This window comes from Macrobrachium nipponense, chromosome 10 (assembly GCF_015104395.2).
Source record: "Macrobrachium nipponense isolate FS-2020 chromosome 10, ASM1510439v2, whole genome shotgun sequence".
In the NCBI taxonomy this organism is placed as follows: Eukaryota; Metazoa; Arthropoda; class Malacostraca; order Decapoda; family Palaemonidae; genus Macrobrachium; species Macrobrachium nipponense.
In genome coordinates this window covers 79,516,491-79,540,661 of record NC_087204.1, presented here as the reverse complement: position 1 = coordinate 79,540,661, position 24,171 = coordinate 79,516,491, and the positions used below count along the sequence as shown (strand labels likewise).

The 24,171-nt window shown below is 43.2% G+C and overlaps 1 protein-coding gene and 1 pseudogene across 1 annotated transcript in view; both read left to right on the top strand.

Annotated features, from left to right (window-relative positions):
• LOC135224011 (uncharacterized) overlaps positions 1-24,171 on the top strand; it is a 248,225-nt gene that overhangs the window by 132,776 nt on the left and 91,278 nt on the right. The window lies entirely within an intron of this gene.
• Positions 1-24,171, top strand: part of LOC135224257 (uncharacterized) — a 218,359-nt pseudogene that overhangs the window by 181,133 nt on the left and 13,055 nt on the right.

Below are 24,171 nucleotides of genomic sequence, written 5' to 3'. Positions count from 1 at the left end.
AGGTCAACATACAATCTGCGGTGTTCCCGTAAAAAGACCAGACTAGTTCATGTCCAAGAACACCCTGGCATGATAGCCAAGGAGTTCTTTTAAGAGGTCTCATTCATTATGTTTGCATAAAGATTTGAGATTTTTTCTTAATATCAATGCTCAAGAGGTGAGGGCGCGGCCTCTTGGAAGCATTTCAACAGAGCATGACACTCAGTCATCCTGAGTGCCACGCTTTTGCGAAGCAACTCTGGGTTCGCTTCACACTCCCGACAATCTGCGGTGTTCCGTAAAAAGACCAGACTGGTTCATGTCCAAGAACACCCTGGCATTATAGCCAAGGAGTTCTTTTAAGAGGTCCTCATTCATTATGTTTGCATAAAGATTTGAGATTTTTCTTAATTATGAATGCTCAAGAGGTGAGGGCGCGGCCTCGGAAGCATTTCAACAGAGCATGACACTCAGTAACATCCTGAGTGCCACGCTTTAGCGAAGCAACTCTGTGTTCGCTTCACACTCCCGACGGGATGTGAAGACGAACATTTCAGATCCGTAAGTCGCTAGGACCATACATATCCGTAGATATATTATTGGGTGCAAGAAGCAACACGAATCCTATCCTATAGAAAAGGGATAGGTATGCTTTTAACTTTGAAGGGTTGGTCGCTTGAGGCGCGTTCCTTTTCTTTAGCCTAGAAGTTATGGAACTAACTTTGATAGGTTAGGTCAGGTGGTGGTTTTAGCTTCGGTGCCTCAAAAGTATGGTCATATGGTCTAGTCACATTGTGGTCACGCCCCCGTTGACAGATCATCTAGAGCGCACCAGCATTACAGGTCTCTACCTCGCTGGCAACTCTAGTAACGCAGAAGCAGACTTTGGTGACAGTAATCACGAAGTCGGCTATGCTAACCAGGTCAGGAACCAAGATGTATATCATCTACTTAATTTAGTTTCCCAAAAATCCTATTCTGTCTCTTCCCACCATCCGAAGGTGGGATTCAGCTATATATATATCTGTCAGGTAAGTTTCATGAACAAAATGTTATTGTTATAATACAATTAAGTTTGTTCATACTTACCTGGCAGATATATATAATTAAAGTGCCCACCCACCTCCCTCAGGAGACAGTGGCACTGATAAAATATGAATAGAAAATGGGGAATAGTTCCTGATATCCGCCTCCCAGCGGCGGGAATGGGTACTACCACCTGGCCGCCCACTGCGTGTGCCGCGAATTTTTAAATTCTGTCGGACTTCAGAAAATACAGCTATATATATATCTGCCAGGTAAGTATGAACAAACTTAATTGTATTATAACAATAACATTTTTATGGCAAGTCCCTCTCTCCCACAGATTAGAATGTCTTGTACCTTATCCTTATGGACTTTATTTCCCGAGACACTCAGATTTAGGAGATCATTTACCTCCTTTTAGCGAAAGCTAAAGACAACTTCTACCTCATTAGTCTTCATGTACTACATACCCTTGATGACCATTCTACAGTCTTCCTACTTGAAGTGTAATTGATCTTGGCTCCACACTATTTTGAAGAAAGATAAAACAGTGTTAATTTTGCAGTACCTTGTGATCATTATTAGTAACTGACATGGTATCATGAGTGGATGGGTTGTGGTTTTTTATTTCGCCGTAGGTTACAGTGTTTTCTAGTTGTTTTACTGTGGTACTGCACTCAGGGCAAGGACACTTATTTGTATATTATATTACTTTAGCAGCCCTCTTAATACTCTTGGGCTGCAAAGCTCCCACTGAAGTAGAGGCGAGCCATGGCTTTACCACCACACCACTACGGGGTGGGTTGAGCAGCAACTAAAGGAAGTGTTTCTAATGCAGGCTATCTGACAAATAAGGAACATGAGCATTGTATTCAGTGATTGCAACTTTTCTTTTCAAATTCATTACATGACTTAATGTTTGGAGTAGAATATGTCCATGTATCCCACTGCCTGTCAGTGTGAGATTCAGATATGTAATCACTTGGTAAGTTGCTTTTATAAAAATTAAATATGATAAAGTTTTTATAAAGTATTACTTACCAAGTAATTATGTACATGATTTGATTTGCCCTCCCTCCTCCCCTCTGATGGACATAGGGTTGTTCACCTACATGGTATATTGAAGTGCTACCCATTAAATTTGAATCTTTAGGTGCCATTATTGTAGTGGAAACTATAGCTATGTAATTACTGTTAAGTATATATGAAACCTTATTATAAAAAGTCATAATAGGTTAGCAGTGCATTGCATTTTTGCTTGAAATTCTGAAGTTCCAACTGCACATCTTTTGGAAGGCTGTTCCATAGTCCAATGGTCCAAGGAATAAAGTACCTCTGGAACCTGATAAGTTCAAAAGTGAGGCATTTACTGCGCATATTGATGCTAGACTGTTCAGTGAATCTAGTTATTCTTGATAGATAAGGGAATCTTGGATCAGCTGTGAATGTGAAAGGTAACTGTTTAAATACAGCTTATGAAAAAGTGACAAGTGAGACCATCTGTTGATGGACTGCTACTACTATAAACTGCTACTACTATTAGGAAGCAGGAACCTACCACCATGAACTACTCTATCTAAAAGAGTTAAATCTCTGGCAGAAGCAGACATCCACACCAGAGAACAGTACAGTGGACCCCCGCATTCGTGTTCTCCGGATTCGCAGACTCTCACATTCACAGATTTCTCTTGGGAATGTTCCCTGCATTATTTGTGGAAAATTCGCGGTATTTTTTCTAGGAGAAATGTCCACATATTCCCTGGTTTTTGTTTTGTTTTTGATATATTTCATCATAAAATGCACTTTTTGTGATAAAACTTAAAAAACCAAGTATGAACATTTTTAGTGGTTTTTCTTGAGTTTTAACTAAAAAAAATAGGCTGTTTTTAGCATTTTTATAGGGTTCTAAACATTCACAGATTCTAACTATTCACGGGGGGTCTGGTACGCATCCCCGCGAATACGGAGGGAACACTGTATTCCAGTAAAGGAATTACAAATGACATGAAACAGTGTGTATTAATTTTGTCACTGCTATGAATATATGAGGCCTTGCGAACAATGCTTAAATTTTGTGCGGCATTTGCTGAAACTTTCATTAGATGTACGCATCTCAAAAGTTAGATGCGAGTCTAAAGTTACTCCTAGAATAGTTAGAGCTTCAGACTCAATCAGCAAAGTTCCATCCAGCTGAAGAAGTAGATGGATTGAAATCTGTGGTCCCTTTGGATATGTAATTCTAATTTCTTGTGTGTAGTGTATGTTAAGTAATGTAGAAAACTGTGTGTCACTAATAATGGAGTCTTAGTAAAATTTTAGAAATATATTAAGAAATAAATTACTGTACTGTATTTTAAAATTAGGTGTTTTATTACAGCCTCTAAGCATATTTAGTGTAAACAGAGAATTTAGAGAAAATTGTGTAATGCTGTAATAAAAACAAAAAAAAGAATTCCTCTTTAGAAAGGAAAGGAAGCATCAGGTGCATAATTTGTAGGGACAAAAATGAGTAGCACATGTCATAATCAGGAATCAAATGTGGTTCAGTAAAGATATGAACTCCTTACAAACTACACTTAAATACTTATGTAAGATGGATTATGCACTTACATGTAAATTCTTATGACAAAAATAATTCAGTTTCACTGATTACTATTTGGTTTGTCTTATGGATAGAAATTTATGAAACTTGTCTTTTACAGTGCTGATACAAATGCTGCATTGTATGAATTGGATGATAATGAAGCTATTAGCATAGTATTTCTTCTTTTGGATGTTGAATATCTTGCAAAACATGGCTTCAAGTATTGCCAGTACATCTGTAATGGAAGGTTGAAGGTAGGAAAACCTAACTAATATTGTATGATTTTATTAGAAAAGTCACTGCAACAATTGAACTTTTATGTTGTTCATGGAACTAAACATAGAATAAATATTTTGCATGCTAACCAAAATATTTTATTTTAGCGTTAAGCAAAAATTTAGACAATTATTCATCCTTTAGGACCTGAAAAGTAATTTTTAGATTAGTAATACATATTGGAGTACTGTAAAGAATCATTTTATTGATAGATAATATGTATGATCCATGTTCCAGCCTGGAACCTGTAAGCATCTTAGAAGTGATTGGCCCAGTCTGTAGGCTCAACCACTGAGTCATGCAACCTAACCTGATCTTTCATTCTTTAATGAATCTTTATTTCAGAGGTAGACATTTCCTTTATTGTTTTATAGTAGTGCATTTCTTGGGAAAGTAACTTGAAGGGCTAAATAGTTTTCATGCACATAATTCTTTTATGTTAATGTAATTTTTAAAAATAAAGTAATGCTTGTCAGACCACTAGAATATCTGAACATTTTTGATGCAAGCTTTACATTATCTTATCACAAAGTAAGCTTTTTGAGGAATTAGTATAATTTAGTAAATCCATAATACTTTGTAATAAGTGGGACAGAAGATAATAAAGAAATGACAATATTATGACTGAAGTTAATGGTTTTTAAATAAAATGTTGCAACAAAACATATTCAAGGACTGATTCATTGATTTTCCACTACGATCATATTTGATTGAACTTATGAAATAGAATCTTAGATATGAGTTGGAAAGAGCTTAGGAGGACACCACTGGACAACTTACTTCATTGAAGATTAGTTGGAGTAGATATTAGGCTTTGTTCCAAGAAGGTAATTAAACATAGATTGCATACTTGAAGTGAATAGATGAGACAGATTTCTTGTGAGATTAGGGTCATGGATATGAACAGAGATGCTATGTGTCTGTCAGAAGAGCTGTTACCATTTGGAGGCCACCTTATTAGTATTTCTTATACCTCCAGGAAACTATGGATCTGCTGGTGACTGTTGTGAAGCATACTAAAGGGTCATTGTCATCTGTGATTGAAGCTCTGTATATTATAGGACGATATGACTTGTTGGAAGATCATTTAGGTCTACGCATCGATCAGAAATTTAACACAGTAAGTTTTTCAGTAAAACATAACAGTGTTGTACTTTTTGTCGTTGTTACAGTGGAACCCCCGTCTATTCGCCGTTCTGGATTTGCAGCTTCACCTATTCACAGAATTTTCTGCGAAATGGATATCCACATTATTTGCGGAAAATTTGCCTATTCGCAGAATTTTTCATAGAGAAATACAGTGGACCCCCTGTATTCACAGGGGATGCTTACCAGACCCCCGAGAATAGATGAAATCCTCGAATGCATATGTAAAAAAACCCCTCTTGAATAGTTGAATAGTTTTATCACAAAAAGTACTTGTTCTTACACAATATACAAACCCTGGTCCTACATTAGGAATTACTTTATGGGGAAGCTGGAACAAGGCTGTTAAATTCCTGAACAAGGTGGTTAGGCAGTAACTACTGTTTGGTAAGCGGGAAGACCCGCCTGCCTGGATATAAAATACCCCTCTTTGCTTTCAGCCGTCTTCCTGTTTTGGGAATAACCAGTTCGGTATGAACTAGTCATCTTTGGTGTCCTGTTATCACCTTAGAAGCCTCCCTTTAGAACAGCTTCATCTTTGCTCATTTCCTTAGAGAATAAAGCTGGTCTGTTTTCAGTCCTAAATCTTTTCTCTTGAATGAAGAAGAATTGGGTTGGTGCACAATTGACAGGAACCTTGTGACATGCGTAAGTTACAGTATTATCAACAACAATCGTTTCTTTCCCTCTCATTCGGTTAACATGATATTGTTAAACTACAATAAAGTTTTGTACATACTTACCTGGCAGATATATACTTAGCTATAGTCTCCGACGTTCCCGACAGAATTTCAAATCTCGCGGCACACGCGACAGGTAGGTCAGGTGGTCTACCTTACCCGCCGCTGGGTGGCGGGTGTACGAACCAATCCCCCTTTCCTGTCAGATTTTCTCTTCCACTTGTCTCCTGAGGGGAGGCTGGGCGGGCCATTAGACGTATATATCTGCCAGGTAAGTATGTACAAAACTTTATTGTAGTTTAACAATATCATTTTTGTACATGAACTTTCCTGTCAGATATATACTTAGCTGATTGGCACCCTTGGTGGAGGGTAAGAGACAGCTAAACCAATAAGAAAAGAATGGAAACAACTGGTGTTGTAGGATATAAAAACCTTGGTTCTTACCTGTTCAGGCAGAAGACTTCATTGATACTGTCTCTGAGTCTGCATTGCCTGGAGAGCTACAGCTAGGATGTGACCTGTTGCTGAAAGACCTCTTGGATCTACACTGGGATATCTGATCCCTTTGTGTGGTAGAATCCAAGTCGGAAATGCCTGGTTAAAGGGGAAACTCGTCCGCTAGCTTAACAGGTCCTAACCACTACTACCGCAAGGAGCCACACTCATCAGACCACCTAACCAAACTACTAAAGGTTAGTATTACGACATAAAGAGATGCCTCCCTGCATCCTCTTTAAGACAACCATCAACAACAAACACAAGACATAAGGGAAAAAATATATACAGTGGACCCCCCGTATTCGCGTTCTCCGGATTCGCGGACTCACACATCCACGGATTTCTCTCGGGACCATTTCCCTGCATTATTCGCGGAAAATTCGCTCATTCGCTGTATTTTTCTATGAGAAAAATCCACAAATTCCTGGTTTTTGTTATCAATTTCATCATAAAATGCACTTTTTGTCATAAAACTATTAAAAAAACAACCAAGTATGAAAATTTTTAGTGGTTTTCTTAAGGTTTTAACTAACAAAATAGGCTGTTTTTAGCGTTTTTATAGGGGTTCCAAACATTTGCGGATTTTAACTATTCGCTGGGGGGTCTGGTATGCATCCCCTGCGAATACAGGTGGACCACTGTACAACTAAAAAGGATGAGTTCCAGCTCCCTGCCCCAGCACCGAATCCGCCGATACGTACGGGCCCAAGGCGAAGCATTTTTCATAAGTGATTCTCACATCACGTAAGTAGTGGTTTGCGAAAACCGAGTGACATCTCCAGAAAGGTTGCCTCCATCAGGTTCCGCACGGACATATTCTTGTTGAAAGCAAGAGAAGTCGCTATGGCTCTTACTTCATGGGCTTTCACCTTAAGAAGCTTAAAATGGTCTTCCTTACAAGAACCGTGTGCTTCTTAAATGAGGTTTCTTAAGAAGAAGGACAGCGCGTTCTTTGATAAGGGTCGAGTAGGGTCCTTTACGGAGCACCAAAGGACCTCTTGATTGGCCTTCAGTTGCTCTTTTCTTTTTAGGTAATATTTTACCATTCTCACTGGACAAAGAGTTCTCTCGGGTTCGTCTACTACAAGCGAAGATAACCCACGAATCTCGAAGTTCCTGGGCCATGGATTTGATGGGTTTTCGTTCTTTGCTAGAAACCCAGGGAGGAAAGAGCAATCCATAGATCCTCCTTAAATCCCACATTTCCTTCAATCGCTTGAAGCTCACTCACCCTCTTGGCGGAAGCTAGAGCCATCAGGAACAGCGCCTTCTTAGTCAGGTCTTTGAACGAGGCTGAACTAGGGGGTTCAAATCTAGATGATCCAAGAAATTGAAGAACCACGTCTAAATTCCAGTTTGGAGTATTAGGAGACTGCTTCTTCACTGTTTCAAATGACCTAATAAGGTCATGCAGGTTCTTATTCTCCGATAAATTGAGGCCTCTGTGTCTAAAGACAGTCGCCAACATACTGCAATATCCTTTAATAGTTGAAACGACTAGACCGCATTCTTGTCTCAGGAATAGAAATAAATCCGCAATCTGGGTCACAGAGGTACTGGAAGAGGAAACGTTATTTCTCTTGCACCACCTTCTGAAGACGTCCCTCCACTTCGACTGGTATACTCGTAAGGTGGAAGACCTCCTAGCTCTAGCGATTGCTTTAGCAGCTGTTGACGAAAAGCCTTTAGCTCTGACCAGTCTCTGGACAGTCTGAAGCCAGTCAGACTGAGAGCGGGGAGGTTTTTGTGGTACCTGTCGAAGTGGGGCTGTCTGAGTAGATCGCTCCTTAGAGGGAGCGATCTTGGAAGGTCCGCTAACTATTCCAGCACCTCTGTGAACCATTCTTGGGCTGGCCAAAAGGGAGCGATCAATGTTATCCTCGTGGAATCTGACTCTACGAACTTTTTTAAAGTTATCCCCAGAATCTTGAAGGGGGGAAACGCATAAACGTCGAGTCCTTTCCAATCGAGAAGAAGAGCGTCTATCCCTATTGCCCCTGGATCCGAGATGGGAGAGCAATAAAGATCCAGTCTCTTGTTCTTTGAAGTGGCAAATAGGTCTAAGTGCGGCCTGCCCCACAACTTCCAAAGGCTCTGGCATACATCTTGGTGCAGAGTCCACTCTGTGGGAAGGACCTGATCTTTCCTGCTGAGGAGATCTGCTCTTAAATTCCTCTCTCCCTGTACGAATCTGGTGAGAAGCTTGATCCTCCTTTCTTCGGCCCACAGAAGAAGGTCTCTTGCTGTTTCGTACAGGGAGAAGAAATGAGTCCCCCCCGTTTCCTGATGTATGCCAGACCCGTGGTGTTGTCCGAGTTTATCTGCACAATTGCTCCTCTTATGTTGGACTCGAAGGCTTTCAGAGCCAACCACACGGCCATCAGTTCTTTTCTGTTGATGTGCCAGGATACCTGGTCCCTCACCCAGGTCCCTGACACCTCCATGGTTCCCAGAGTCGCACCCCAACCTGTTTCCGACGCATCAGAGAACAACACCAGGTTGGGGTTCTGGGATTGTAGAGACAGTCCCTGCGTAAACTTGTTGGGATCTGCCCACCATGCTAGTTCCTCCTTGACTTGGTGCGAAATGGACAGGGAGAATGTCAAATCCTGAGAACGATGACTCCAATTCTGATGAAGAAAGAATTGGAGCGGTCTCAGGTGCAACCTTCCTAGGGAAACAAATTGCTCCAGCGAGGAGAGCGTCCCCAGCAGACTCATCCACTCCCTCACTGTGCATACTTCTTTCCCTAAGAAGGTTGTTACTTTCTCGAGTCCCTGGGCTATCCTCTCCTGCGAAGGAAAAGCCCGAAAACTCAGAGAGTTCATCTGGATCCCCAGATAAACACACTCTTGATCGGGAATTAAATTTGACTTCTGCAGATTGACCAGGAGCCCCAACGAATTCGTCAAATCCAGGGTTTTCTTTAAGTCCTTCAGACAACGATCTTTGGAATTGGCCCTTATAAGCCAATCGTCGAGGTACAGGGATATCCTCACCCCTTCGAGATGAAGCCATTGCGCTACATTTCTCAAGATGCCCGTGAAGACTTGGGGGGCCGTCGAGAGGCCAAAGCACAGGGCCCTGAATTGGAAAATTCTTCCCCCCATCATGAATCTGAGATACTTCCTCGAGGAAGGATGGATTGGTACGTGGAAGTAAGCGTCCTGCAAGTCCAAGGACACCATCCAATCCCCTGGACGAAGTGCTGCTAGCACCGAAGCAGTGGTCTCCATCGTGAACTTCTTCTTTTTTACGAAGAAGTTCAGGACGCTTACGTCCAACACCGGTCTCCATCCCCCTGAGGATTTCGGAACTAGGAAAAGGCGGTTGTAAAATCCTGCTAAATGATGTTCTGTCACTAGTTTGATCGCCTCCTTTTCCAGCATCTGATCTACTGCTAGTTGGAGGGCCTGATTCATGATGGGGTCCCTGTATCTGGCCGTCAACTCCCTTGGGGTAGTCGTCACTGCGGCCTCGCAGTGAACGGGATGAGGTACCCCTTCTTCACGATCGAAAGGGTCCAAGAATCTGCGCCTTTCTGGGCCCAGACTTCTGCAAACTGTAAAAGCCTGGCGCCCACCGTTGTCTGAAGGATTTGAGTCTTATTTGGGAGGTTTGATTGTCTTCGCAAAAGTCCTCCCTCTTCTATTAGGTTTGCGACCTCTGAACGAGGTGGATCTTGAGGTAGAAGCCCCTCGAAAGGGTTCCTGAGAGGTAGACTTCACCTTTTTCGTCTTAGTCGGGAAGGAAGGACGAGGCTTCCTTGCAGACTGGGCCAGAAGGTCCTGCGTAGCCTTGGCAGAGAGAGCCTTCGAAATGTCCTGAATGAAATGTTTAGGAAACAGTTGTGTGGAGAGAGGAGAAAACAGCAAAGAAGATCTCTGCGCATGGGAGACGGACTTCGTCAAAAAGGAGCAAAAGACTGATCTTTTCTTCAAGACGCCCGCCCCAAACAGTGAAGCGATTTCGCTGGCTCCGTCCCTCACTGATTTATCCATACAGGATAACACACAATGCAAGTCTTCCGGAGAAAAAGACTCTGGTCCTTGTGTCTTCTTGGCTAAGACTCCGAGTGACCAATCGAGAAAGTTGAATACTTCCAACACTCTGAAAATGCCCTTCAGAATGTGGTCCATCTCATTCATGGCCCACGTTGTTTTGGCCGAGTTCAGCGCTGACCTTCTTGTGGCATCTACCAACGCCGAAAAGTCTGCATTGGCTGAGGACGGGAGACCCAGCCCCAAGGGCTCTCCTGTCTCATACCAAAATCCAGTCCGTCCGGAAAGCTTCGACGGAGGGAAGGCGAACATAGTTTTCCCCGCTTCCTCTTTGGTGCGCATCCAGGATCCGAAAAAACTCCCGAGCGCTTTCTTCATTGAGAGGGTCGGATTCATTCTCACACACGAAGACCCTTTCGTTGTCTTAGCTGTGGAGAACAACGAGTGCGGAGAGGAGCAGCAGCAGGGCTAAGGGAATCCCCGAACTCCTGAAGAAGAAGCTCTGTGAGCTTCTTGTAAGAAGAAACTGCTGCCGATGTACTCGTTTCTTCATCAGAACCTTCCTGGCCTTCTTGAAGAGGAGAGTGAGGAGGATCCTTAGAGGAGTTCCTTGCAGGGGTATAGCGTGAGGTTGGAGACAATCGTCTCGAAGGAGGAGTCGAATCCACAGGAGAGCGGCACACAGGAGAGCGACGAGTCAAAACCGAAGGGCGCCTTTTCCGAAAAGTCTTGTCTAAACTCGCACTCCTTCCTTGAGGAAGACGAAATCTTAAAATGCAGAAGGGGTAGGGCTCCTGTCCCTTGAAAGACCACGTCTGTCAACAGGGCGCTTACGAGAGGGAGAGAGCCTACCAGAATCCTGGCGCCTATCGTGAGGAGAGCGGCTGCTAGGCGCCGAGCGCCTATCAGGAACAGGGCGCTTGAGAGGATCCTGGCGCCTACCAAGCGGAGAAACGCTGCTATGCGCCGAGTGCCTGTCAGGAGCAGGGCGCTTGAGAGGTTCTTGGTGCCTACGAAGCGGAGAGCGGCTGCTAGGCGCCGAGCACCTAACAGGAGAAGGGCGCTTGAGAGGCTCTTGGCGCCTACCAAGCGGAGAACGGCTGTAAGGCTCCGAGCGCCTAACAGAAGCAGGGCGCTTGAGACGTTCTTGACTCCTAGCAAGAGGAGAACGGTCAGGAGTAGGGCGCCTCGAGATCGATGAGCGCCTACTAGGAGAAGAATGAAGCAGTCGAGGCTCAAGGCGCCTCTCCACAGGAGAACTGCTACCAAGAGAAGGACGCCTACCAGGCGCAGGGCTCCTACTAGACTCATGACGTCTTACAGGAGAGGAGCGACTTACAGGAGAAAAGCGCCTACTAGTCACGGGGTCCGAAGTTCGAGGAGAGTAGTAGGAAGGAGAAGAGCGCCTACTCGCAGAGGGGCGCTCTCTAGGTTCTCGGAGAAGACGAGGAGAGGAACGACGAGACGGAGACGACGAAATGAGCCTTCTCTGACCTGAGCGCCTCTCTTCTCTTGAACGTACTCTAGAGGAAGGCGGAAGAGACGGAGCGGAGCGTATACCGGAGGCAGGAATCCGATCTGGAGAAAAACCTTCGTCATCCAAAGAGCGCCTGTCCGAAGTTTGGCGCCTCGACGCCTCTGAGAGAGAGCCAGGGGAGTGGTGCCACTCTCGTGAATTCCTATGCTCAGCCGAAGCTTCCCCAAAAGAAGGAGATCGCAGACTACGAGGAGAGCGTTCCTTCGAAGAAAAGCGCCTAGATCTCTTGATAGGGAGAGACACATCCTTCCTTCTACGGGATCTCGAGGCTAAGGAGTCCGCCAGGGCCGAGATCTGAGCCTGGAGGCCCGCCAGCACTCGAGTCAGTGAATCTACAGGATCTTCCTCTGAAGCAAACGCAGAGCGGGGAGCGGGAGAAGAAGGGCGATCGCAGGATCTCCTGGGTCTCTTCACTTCCAAGGAAGCCTCTTCAGTAAAGTCTTCTGGGCTGGACGCCAAAGGACTGAAGGGAGCCTCCGAAGCCCTCTTCAACGGGCGCGACGCATCCGTAGAGTTCCAACCGCGTTTCGGAGAAGGCGAAGAAGACGAAGAGAAACACTGGTGAAGGATCTCCTTCTTGACACGTTTCGAGGCAGCCTAGGAGCGAACTTCAGGATCTGCCGAGGGGACGCCTGACCGGTGGGGGCTCTCCCTAGCCCTCCTGCGGCTTTCGACTTTCCTCCTCCACTGGAACTGGGAGTCTGGAAGAGGTCTAGGCCTGGAGGCACTAAGGAGCCGGTCAGACGCACCCTCCACATCACTGGGGACACTGCACTTATCACCAACACTAACAATCTTACCTTGTTCTAGCAGGCGAGTCTTGTCTTCCTTAGATTGAAAGGAAGCCTTTAAGGCCGCCGCATCCGAAAACGAATCTTCGGCTTCGGCGCGGGGAGCAGGGGCTGAAACCTGGGAGGAAGGTTCTAAAACTACATTAATGTTAGTTTCATTTTCACTCACTCTCGATCTACTAGAACTCCTAGAGGAAGCCTTACGAACTCTATCTCGTTCTAACTTTCTAATATATGAAGAAAGAGCCTTGTATTCATCCTCATTCAGAACCTCGCATTCTTTACAAGGGTTACTAAAAGTACACTCATTCCCCCTGCACTTCACACAGACCGTGTGAGGGTCAACCGAAGCCTTCGGTAACCTCACCTTACATCCCTCAATCAAACATACTCTAAACAAAACCGGAGTTTTGGTTACAGAATCTAAGTCAGACATTCTACAAGAAAAATCCAGCGCAAAGTCAAAATCGGTCCACAAATAGCGTATGCCAAGCCAAACAGAGCGAATACGTCACCAAAAAGGTCCAAATTAATCTCCAGGCAAGCGAGAATTGAAAAGTCTATCGCAAGGAAACGACAACAGTTGTTATCGTTCCGGCCGACAGAGAAAATCTGACAGGAAAGGGGGATTGGTTCGTACACCCGCCACCCAGCGGCTGGTAAGGTAGACCACCTGACCTACCTGTCGCGTGTGGTGCGAGATTTGAAATTCTGTCGGGAATGTCGGAGACTATAGCTAAGTATATATCTGACAGGAAAGTTCATGTACAAAATTTAGGTTCTCGAGTGTGTGTATTGCACTCAATAGTTCTATAAGCCGAACGCATTCCAACATTCCAGTATGGAATGCATTAACAGGCAACTCAATATACACAGTCGAGCAAGGGGCAAAGTTCTGCCTTCTTGCTGACAATCTATCATCTTAGTATTGTTTCTCCTCTGACGAGGGTTAACTGTTAATTCGAATCTCTCTGCCCAGCCATCACAGACTTAGGTCTCTGGTTGGCTCCCAATTCTCGTGTAAGGTTTATGTCTTGTACTACACATTTGACATAGTGAGAATTTTCAGTCTGAGATATGTCTCAGACTCATTATCATTGTTTACCCACCAAAAGTATAAACAGAAGTCTTTTAAACATCTGCTCCTTCACACCTCAACTAAACATCTGCTCCTTCACACCTGACCCATTGGTTGCTGCGATTACTCAGAATTATTTTCTGAAGATATTTTGAGTTTTGTCTTTTTATATACATTTTTTTAATTTGTAAGGTGTTCAGGTATTCTTTGTTCACCCCGAATTGAAAATGAATAATGGAAGACTGCCTGTTCCCCGCCCGACTAGCTCTGCTTCCAGGATAAATGGAGAGTTCTTCCCTGATCCAATCCACAAGAAGTGGTTCTTCAGGCAGTACAATCCATATGTTTTCATGACTAAAGACTTCCCACCTTCATTGCAAACACGACTTCCTCACCAAACAGCAATGAAATAGTGGAATAACTTTCAGTCCTCTAACATGCCAGGGATTAGAACCATCTTCATTGGTTGGTGTTATTGACAGGGCTTTTTCTATGATCAGAATTGTGAAAGTTCACTTCTCTCCAATTTAACTGTGAAGACATAGGTCCACATTCGCGTTATTCATTCACTAAAGTAGTATTGTTTCCTTAGTTGAGATGCAACTACTGATGAGAAACTTTTCTGTCTTGCCATCCAGGGACCAGAGTCTCTAGAAGGCATTTGACTCTTGTTTAGAGTGCACATACCTAGTGAGAATCATCGGACAGAATTTTTTTATTCAAAGACCGCATCTCGTCTCTCCGGCATAGGCGAAGATGATGGATGATTTGCATAGTTCGTTCTCAACATCACCCTTCTAAAGGTTGGTGTTGTGTTGTGACTCCATCCCGGATGTGCAAGCATTCAGCATCTATTGATGAGTTTGAATCCTTCTTGATCTGTGTTTTCAACTTTGTATTGGTTGATCCAAATCAATCATTACTTTATCCTGTTGGTGTGTTGCTGTACCTCGGAGGATCGACACCCTTCATTGAATGTTGATTTCTTCCTCCAGTACTGACTCCCAATGCGGAAGTGACTGGCATCCCACCCTTCCCCCTCCCTGTACTTCTACTCCTTTTTCTTTGGGTTGAGGATAGGACTCGAACTTACCTTACTGGTTGGCCATTTGATGCAGTAAGCTTGCACATCAAATTTCCTTTCTATTTTTCTTATCAGAATCATAGAAGCAATCCTGCTCCTTCCTCTAGGAATGGGAGGAAGGAGACTGACAATAATGCTAACTCTTCCCAGAACTTTGTGTTAATGCCTCTGATTCTACATGTTTTTCCCAGCCCATTTTCAGAAGACTTACAGTTCCTCACTCATTTCAAAAAGGCCCAGAAGTCAGTCTTGATAATGCAGCTTTTACACTCCGATCAAGTGTTCAGGGACAGGGCACTCCTTGCTCTTATGACAGGAGGAATAGCCCATGTGTGCTGAACTCCAGTAGATTCTAGAATCTCACTCCAATTCCTCCCACCAATCAGTGTGTCGTCTTCCTAATGTAAAGGATGGAGGGTTTGTGTATCATGTAGGAACAAATCACAATTTTTTAAAGTGAATTGTTTTTTTCCTAACTATACAAACCTGAGGTCCTTTACATTACAATGCTCACCTCATGCCACAGATCAGTCTGACTGAAACCTAGGTTGAAAGACAAAGTTGGCAGGTGTTTACGTCGGGGCACGGCTGGTCCTACCAGGCGGTAGTTACTGCGTAATCACCCTGTTCAAGAATAAAACAGCTGTGTCCAGCTTTGCTGTAAAGTAATTCCTAATATAAAGGGCCTCAGGTTTGTATAATTAGGAAAAATACAATTTACTTTAAAAAATTGTGATTTTTAGTCATGAAATTGATGTGAAAATACAGTAATTAGTAAATATTTTTTGCTGAAAAATACTACGAATAAGTGAATTCTTGCAAATAATGGGTAGATATGATTCATAGAGGAACCTTGTGAATAGGAGTCATTGAATCTTGAGAATGCAAATATGGGAGGTCCGCTGTACTACTTTCACTGATTATTATATTGTCATATTTTCATGACTAAAATGAGTCGAAAAAAAGAAAACTGTATTAAAATTCTCTGGTATAAGCATTTTTAGATAAAAGTAACTTAAAATACTTGGGTATGAGCATTCTTAAAGGGTTTATTTGGTGTTTGAACTATCAAAATAGGCTGTTATAAGCATTTTTAGAGGGGTGTCAAGTATTCTTAGATTTTAGGTGTTCTTCGAGGGGCAGGGGATGATGCACATCCCCCAAAAATCCCGGGAGTTGACTGTGCCTTCTAATGGTCATCCCATACCATCAAGGAGTATTTTGCATACCATTACAGGCAGTCCCCCGGGTTATAATGGGGGTTCCGTTCTTGAGACGTGTCGTAAGCCGAAAATCGTCGTAAGCCGGAACATCGTCAAGAATCCTAAGAAAACCTTACTTTTAATGCTTTGGGTGCATTGAAAACTATGTAAACTGCATTCTTATGGCATTTTTCATCAAAAAAACCTTCAAATATTGATTATTTTGCATTTTTGGTGTCATGTTTCATCTGCCAGATGAGCGTTGTAGGCGTCGTAACCCTGGAACATGCGTCGTAACCCTGGAAATAATGTCTGATGAATATAATTGAAAAGCGTCGTAACCTCGAAACGTCGTAAGCCGAGACCGTCGTAACCTGGGGACTGCCTGTATTTTATTGTACACTGTAAACATTGAAAACCATTTTTGTGATACAGGTGGCCCTCGGTTAGCGGCAGGGGTTCCGTTTCTGGCCGACGACGCCAAGCGATTTCCGACGCTAAGCGATTTTAAAGCCTACGGCCACCGCACACCTTCTTTTGAAACTCTAGACCAGTCAAAGGCGCCGTAATCCCACAAGGCGCAATAGGTAAAATTATATTTATGCAGTATAGTACTATAGAATTTACTGTACAGTACATGTGGTGTCTAGAGTATGTAAAGATATAATAAAGTTTATAAAGTGTACAGGTAGCTGTAGTGTTCAGGTTACGATCATTAGTCTTACGATAGTCCGATTTTATGAGAGATCAAATTACAATGGCCTAACTTTATCCATCTTCTAGTTACATAAGTTCAGTAACAGGAAAAGAGAATGATGAAAGCATGGTTTTAACGTTATACTCGTTGCGTGAGCGTGTAAAGCCATGAACAACCGAACGAGAAACGACTTCTTTTTTCTAAGTACAACCAAACTGGATAACACCCGTTTGGCTTGTATATTTCAATCATCGTACTACAGTACAACATACCGTAGTTGTTATAAATGGCGTTATGTATAGAATAGAACTGAGATATCTATGTAATAACTTTATTCACTATAGATCAGAGATCAATATAGATTAAAGATCAATCGGGAAATATACTGTTTAAATTTAAACCTAGTTATACCTGAAGCTGAGAAAACTTCAAGTTGCTAATGACTCTTATCGTACATCGGCAACAAGGATAAAACTGCAGTAGACGTATATGCCATCAAACACAACCGTAGATAAAATTGGGATAAAATCATTTTAATCAAAACTACTGTGCTTGAAAGAACACATTTTACTGTTGGTTTCACGCCGATATAAGATAAACAATGTAAAGTTCGTATTACGATGATATAAAGGATTATTGCAAACGGAATCACATAGTTTTTTACGCAATAAACATGCCACCAACGTAATCTGTTAACGAAATAAAAAGTAGATCACATTCACAGCGAGACAATTCAATAAAATATTTCCACCTAAAAACACGCTGTATAAGGAAAAATAACTTTGTCTCATATAAGTCAAGTATCTAGATATTCGTTTATGCTAACTAGAAGAGCAAGAGCATTCGCTCAGAATTGCGTTATGGTGAAACAAACTCGTATTCATCAGCGGATTTCAAACCACAACATTGGCCGCTCCGCGGAATACTGGCTTAAATTTGCCGTAGTATTTTAAAATACAATAATATGAGAATACATACAATATTCTTGGATATAGTGAAATAATGTATAACTTTTTAAAGGATTTATGGAAAAGATGCATAATTAATAAAATAACACAATGCATTTTTCGGAACTGGCGGACAAGAACGAACATGAAAAAACCTCCCCTGACAACGTGGAGCATAGTTACAAAGGCTGCCTTAATTTGTATTGTAATTTCTGTACAAAAATGAAAATACCTTTACGTAATATATTTTCATACACATTTTAAAACATAAAAGCATAAAACATTTAAAAAATCGACATATCGATCGCTAAATTTGCACTCTTTTTAACTCTATATTTTCGGAAGAGCGGCAGACGGCGGCATACGAACTTGAAAAAACATTGTAGTCGATACTTGAAGGGCAGTTTCAAAAGCTGCCTTTTTATCTTATTTCTGCACAGAAATAAAAATACCCTATTTGTAATACATTTCCATACACATTTTAAACACAAAAGCATAAACATTTATAAAATCGACATATCGATCGCTAATTTGCACTTTTTTTAATTCGATATTTTCGGAAGAGCGGCAGACGGCGGCTCACAAAAAAGAACATGAAAAACATCGTATTTGATAAAGTGAAGGGCAGTTTCAAAAGCTGCCTTTGCATCATATTTCTGTACAGAAATAAAAATACCTTTCACGTATACATTTTCATACACATTTTAAACAAAAGCATGAACATTTATAAATCGACACATCCGTAGCTAAATTTGCACTTATGTAACTCGATATTTTCGGCATAGAACAGCGTCAGAGGCATATATTTTACCCTAATACCTACGTAATTACTCTCCATAAAATTTGTTAATATAATTTGCATAACCTTTATGGTCTGAACGGCATTTCTACAAATGTATGAATTCATTAGACAACGGCGCTAGCGGCGCTGTTAACTGAAAATTGTGCCGTAAAGATACCTTTAAAATGCATTATTTTTTTAATGAATATTTTTGACGACTGCCGTAAAACCGATTCGCCGTTGAGTGATTGCGCTGTTAACCGCGGGCTGCCTGTACTTTGATTTCACGATTTACTATTTATTATCCCTTACAAGCATGACAGCTTAGATTTGTTTCTTTTAATTTTCTATTAGTCTTGAGATCAAGCGACAGTGTGTGGCATTCCTTACACCTGTTATGTGTCTTATCACTGTGTTTAATAAAATATGTTGTTTCAGTATACTTCAAACAAAATTAACTCAAGTGGGCAGTGCATAGTGCATTTTGCTACATCTTAGCATTTAGTAGTACAGTGGTATAGATAATTATAAGTTGTGAATCAGATAATTAAGATAAATATGTATTGTAATTACACTGGGATTTTTTCATATGTGTAGTTTTCTGATCATGTGTTCTTTGTTCTGCAAAATGTCAATGTTTCAGGTGTTTACTGACAGTGTTGATGAAGACAGGAAAGCACTGTATTGCGTGTTTGCTGGCAGGCACAAGAAGAAGCAGACTGCATAATTCAGGCAAGGTATGCAGCAAAATGTTAAAATTATGAAAGCAATAAAAGTGTCTAAATGCACTTCCTGTTAGAGTTATTTATCATATCTTTCAACTTAGATTATTGATTTGAGACTAATCTTACCTACTGTTAAATTTAGCTATATCGCCACATTGACTAGGTGAGTCAGCATTCAAACATAAAAACAAATTGGCTGTTTGGATGACTGTTTAGTTCACTGTTCTTCACCAGGTGTGTTTCGAATGCTTTAGCTCTTGTCAGAATTCTCCTTTCCACCATTGCGCTTAGGCAATTGTTGTTATTCTAATGAAGTTTGGCTGTTTTGCATCTGTTTTTGGTATTGTAATTTCATTTTCCTAGGATGTCTTCCACTGGAAGCAAACCCAATATAACATTAAGGGGGCCGGCGGCTAATGCCCTTTTTTAAGGACAGGACTTTGATATTCATACCGCTTAATAAGGTGACTTGGGACATCTCCAAACCGCATATGATTTTCGCCTCTGACCTTCGGTTTTGTGACGCCAGGGCAATTTATCCCGAAAATAACCATTTTTCAAATTCTATCTCCTCCCTTGATATTTAATATTAAGACCTGGGATTACTACCATATATAGACCTGATGTGACCTTCCAATCGAATGGAGTTTTTTTTTCTAAAAGTCATTTTCATACAATCAACTTACCTGTCAGATATATACATAGCTAAGACTCCGTCGTCCCCGACAGAAATTCAAATTTCGCGCCACTCGCTACAGGTAGGTCAGGTGATCTACCGCCTGCCTGGGCGCAGGACTAGGAACCATCCCCGTTTTCTATCATATTTTCTCTGTCGCCGGTGGTATCAACATTGTTGTTATTACCTCCTGACTTAGATTCATTTTTCAACATTTGATCAACGTTTTTCGGCTTTTTGGTGACGTATTTGGATCGTGTTTTGGCATTCGCTACTGTGGACTGTTTTTGGAATAACTCTTTTGGATTTTTCTCAGTATGTCTGATTCTAAATGTAGAGTGTGAGAATGTGTGTTGAATGTAGGCTGCAGGGTGAGGATACCGAAAGCTTCGGTTGATCCTCACACTGTATGCCGTAAATGTAGGGGGTTTCAGTGTTCTGCTATCAATACTTGTAAGGAATGCGAGGGATTGAATGCAGAGGAGTGGGAAGACTTTGACTTCTTATTTGAAGAAGTTAGAGAGGATAGAATTAGACGATTGAAAGGTGTGAGTTCAAGGCCTATTGAGCCTTTTACTGATAATTCTAATCCTACTGATGTAGATTCTCCCTATGTATCTCATTCTCAGAGTGCTTTTTCGGATTCGGCATCGGAAATCGCCAATCTGAAAGCTACAATTAGAGACATGAAGTCCAAGATGGCGGACTTCAAAGGTAAGGCTAGTGAAAGTGAACATTACTGTGAAGTGAGTTCTCCCAGTGTTGTGGAGGGGGCGTTTGATCGTCCCTGCGACGCTCCCAGGCCTAGACCTCTTCCAAGCTCACAAGCCCAGAGGAGAAGGAAAGTCGAAAGCCTTAAGGAGGTTGTGGGGGATCCCCAACGGTCAGACGTCCCTTCAGCTAGCTCTGCTTCGTGGCAGGCGGCTCAATGGCGCTTTAGAAAAAGCGTCATTCGCGAGTGTTTCTCGTCATCTCCCTCTCCCTCACCTAAACGAGGGTGGAAGGAATCGAACTTGTCGAGACCGCTGAAGCGTCATATGAAGCCTGACATTGATTCTAGTCCAGAGCGTTTCTCAGATGACGCTCCGTCTTCTAGCAAGAAAGCGAAGGGGACGTCAGCGTCACCTGACGTGTACGCGGAAGTACCCTTTCCTTCTTCTCCCCCGAGTGATGACGAAAGACGTCATGCACTGGACGTGGGAGAAGCGTCAAGAAAGATCATCATGGCAGTTCAAGAGCAACTGTCATCTTTAGTGGGAGTTTTAGCGCCACGTCGGAAGGACGTGACGCTTCCAATTAAGAAGTCTCGTCTTCTCTCACCTGTTCAACGAGAAGCGTCATACAGACGGGAAACGGCTAAACGTCTTACAGAAACGTCTAGTTCGAGAGCGAGAACAGGTGCTTACGAGAGTGTCGTAACGCCAGAGAGACGTAAGAACGTCTTTTAGACGCGAAGCGTCATTGGAAAGGAGCATAGACATGACGCTTCGTCCAATATTATGACGCCAAGTAGGACGCCTTTGGAGAGCGGAGCGTCTTTCCAGCGCGAAGCGTCATCGAGACGTCAGCAAAAGACGTCATCCATGACGCTTGCCGAACGGGAAGCGTCATGTAAGCGGGAAGCGTCTTCTAAGATTCTAGAGAAGCCGAAGCCGATGACGCCTTCAAAAACTATTAGAGCGGGAAAGAGGAAGGAGTATCATTCCCTTAGCCCCTCTCCTATTAGGAGTTTGTCTCCTCAAGAAGACGAACGTTCGAAAGGAGAGCGGAGAAGCATGTGGATCCCGAGTTAGAGGAAAACTCGGATGACGAATATAGTGGAAGAGAAGGTCTCTCTAACTATAAGGTGTTGACTACCCTACTGCTGGAGGAGTACGGAGACGAGTTGACTCCTGCCGCTCCTCCTTCTCCGCGATCGCTCTTTTCCAGTACTAAGACGAAGAAGCCTTCGTCTTTTCTCAAAATGAAACCTACCATATCGATGAAAAGAGCTTTACATTCCTTAGACTCTTGGATGAAGTCTAAGAAAGACTTAGTAAGGACAGTCTTCTGTATGCCTCCAGCAAGATTGGCTGGGAAAAGAGGCTGTTTTGGTATCAGACGGGAGAGAATATGGGTATTGCTCTCCCTTCTACAACCGAAACAGATTTTTTCGACTTTGGTTGACGCTTCAAGGCGTCCAAGTCTCAATCCGTGCACGGATTACATGGGGTATTTCGGAACTGGATCATCTCCTCAAGGGACTCTTTCGTGTATTGGAAGTTTTTAACTTCTTAGATTGGTCCCTTGGGGTGATGTCCAAGAAAGCACATGATTCGGAAGGAATCGAACCTGAAGCCCTTTTATGCATATTGTCTTGTATTGACAAGGCGGTACAGGATGGATCTTTTGAAATAACCTCTTTGTTTGGAGCAGGTCTTTTAAAGAAAAGGACTGTATATGGCGCCTTCTTAACTAAGGCAGTCTCACATGCTCAGAGAGCAGCACTTCTATATGCGCCTCTATCTGACTTTTTGTTCCCTTCTCAGTTAGTAAAGGACATTGCGCATTCTTTAACTGAGAAGGCAACTCAGGATCTGCTGATGCAGTCAGCAAGAAAGAAGGACCCAGTACAACGGTGCAGCCCTTTCGAGGTGTTCCGACCTCCAGACCTTCCACAAGGAGGAAGGCTCCAGAGAAGAGAGGTAGATCTGCTTTTCGTCCCTTTAAGAAAGGAAAATGAAGATTCTCTCCTCCAAGCACCAGTAGGTGCCAGGCTCCTGGGATTTGTGGAAGCCTGGACACTGATAAATGCAGACGCGTCAGCTTTGGCGATCTTAAGGAAAGGATATCGTATCCCTTTCCTGAACATTCCTCCCTTAACGTCAATACCAAGGGAACTATCAGCCAAATACAAGGATCCTGTGCTGAGGGATACTCTTCGATCGATGGTGGAGCAAATGTGGGACAAGAGAGCGATAGAATTGGTACGGGATCAACGCTCCCCGGGGTTTTACAATCGCCTTTTTCTGGTGGCGAAAGCCTCGGGAGGCTGGAGACCAGTACTGGACGTCAGCTCTCTGAACAAATTTTTGTTCAGAAGGAGAGTTCTCCATTGGAGACTTCTGCTTCAGTCATGGCGTCATTACGTCAGGGAGATTGGATGGTGTCTTTAGATCTCCAGGACGCCTACTTTCACGTCCCGATCCACCCTTCATCGAAGAAGTACCTCCGTTTCATGACGGGGGGAAGGATCTTTCAGTTCAGAGCCTTGTGTTTCGGCCTGTCCACAGCTCCTCAGGTCTTCACAAGCCTGATGAAGAATGTGGCGAGGTTTCTTCACCTCAAAGGAGTGAATGTCTCTATGTATCTGGACGACTGGCTCATCAGGGCCAGATCGGAGAGACAGTGCTTGGAGGACCTAAAGTTAACTCTCGATTTAATCAAAGCGTTGGGATTGCTTGTGAACCTCGAGAAGTCTCAGTTGACCCCCAGACAAGACCTAGTCTATCTGGGGATTCGGATGGATTCTCGGGGTTTTCGAGTTTTTCCTTCGCAAGAGAGAATCGCAAAAGGTTTGCGAATAGTCTCTCTCTTCTTAGAGAAGCAACAAACGTCAGCGAGGGGAATGGGTTGAGCCTTCTGGGGACGCTTTCCTCGCTACAACAATTCTTCCCTCTAGGAAGACTACATGTACGTCCGCTTCAATTCTTCCTCAAGAGGTCTTGGAGCTGGAAAACCGGACAACTGTCGGACGTTTTTCCCATTCCAGTGGAGATAAAGTCACACCTACAATGGTGGTTGCTCCCTCTGGAAGAGAACAAAGGGATCTCTCTAAGAACACAGAACCCAGACCTAGTGTTGTTCTCCGACGCGTCGGAGAGAGGTTGGGGAGCGACATTAGGCTCAGAGGAAGTGTCAGGCACCTGGCAACCAGCACAGGTGTCTTGGCACATAAACTGCAAAGAGCTCTTCGCAGTACATCTGGCCTTGAAGAGCCTAGAACCGCTGGTGTCAAACAGGATAGTGCAAGTAAACGTGGACAACACCACCGCACTTGCCTACATTCGGAAACAGGGAGGGACGCACTCCTCGTTCCTTTACGAGCTCACGAGAGATCTATTACTTTGGACGTCTCACAGGAACATCTCCCTGCTTACAAGGTTCGTACAGGGAGTAAGGAATGTGAGGGCGGACAGGCTCAGCAGGAGGAACCAGGTCCTTCATACAGAATGGACACTACACGAGGAAGTGTGTCTCGATCTCTGGTCTCTGTGGGGAACTCCTCATGTGGATCTCTTCGCACATTCATTTCAAAAAAGGCTCCCAGTGTTTTGCTCGGTCGTGGAAGATCCAAGAGCACTTATGGTGGACGCCTTCCTGCTAAACTGGTCTCGAGTAGACGTTTATGCTTTTCCCCCATTCAAAATCCTGGGGTTAGTAAGAAAAAGTTTGTGGCGTCAAAGGAGACGAGGATGACG